Genomic DNA, 877 nt, shown 5'->3' with positions numbered 1-877 from the left:
TACGATGTAAAATAGGAAGCAGACTCTGTCTTGTACTTCACAGTGCTTCTTAGAGTATACATGTACATGTAGAATAAACAAGTCGTCATCTAACAGCGAGGTGACACGGATTGAAAGATGCTATAGTAAATCAGCTTTCTGCGAAAACACGAAGCAATGTCTTGCTCCACAGTTTCTTTCAGGGGACTGATCTGGAGCGTGTCTCGTATTGTATTCAAGTAAAGCAAGCACTCCGTCTTCAGGCCACAAGTGGCCCATCGGGACCATCCAACCGCCGTGTCATCCTCGGCTGAGGATGTGGATAGGAGGGGCGTGTGGTCAGCACACCGCTCTCCCGGTCGTTATGGTGGTTTTCGTTGACCGGAGCCGCTACTGTTCGGTCGAGTAGCTCCTCAATTGGCATCACGAGGCTGAGTGCACCCCGAAAATTGGCAACAGCAGCGCATGGCCGCCCCGACGGTCACCCATCCAAGTGCTGGCCACGCCCAACAGCGCTTACCTTCGGTGATCTGACGGGAACCGGTGTATTCACTGCGGTACGGCCGTTGCCTCTTATTGTGTTCAGACCTGCGAAAATTAGATTAGTAAACATGAGACAACCTGGAGATTAAGAAAGCAGTAGTAGATATTGTCGGGAGTTTTACGAGACTTTTTGGGGATGACGGTGTTGTATACAGAGAAGACGCTAATCTAAAAAAATGTACCGAAATGTTGGAGGACCTGCAGAACACTGAGGCTTGGTGCAGGGAAAGGCAATTGATGTGTAACATAATCTAATGTAGCGTACTGCGAATACATAAAGAGAAAGGCCTTTCAATGTGTGAGTACACAACTGCAGACCAGTCACTGGAAGTGTTGCGTTCGACTTGTACACAAC

General features: G+C 48.6%; 1 pseudogene; it reads right to left on the bottom strand.

The window, feature by feature from the left end:
• Positions 1-429: 429 nt before the first annotated feature.
• On the bottom strand, positions 430-550 carry LOC126485251 (5S ribosomal RNA; annotated as a pseudogene).
• Positions 551-877: the final 327 nt, after the last annotated feature.

Source organism: Schistocerca serialis, chromosome 6, assembly GCF_023864345.2.
Source record: "Schistocerca serialis cubense isolate TAMUIC-IGC-003099 chromosome 6, iqSchSeri2.2, whole genome shotgun sequence".
Classification (NCBI taxonomy): domain Eukaryota; kingdom Metazoa; phylum Arthropoda; class Insecta; order Orthoptera; family Acrididae; genus Schistocerca; species Schistocerca serialis.
This window is presented reverse-complemented; position numbering and strand designations above follow the sequence as displayed.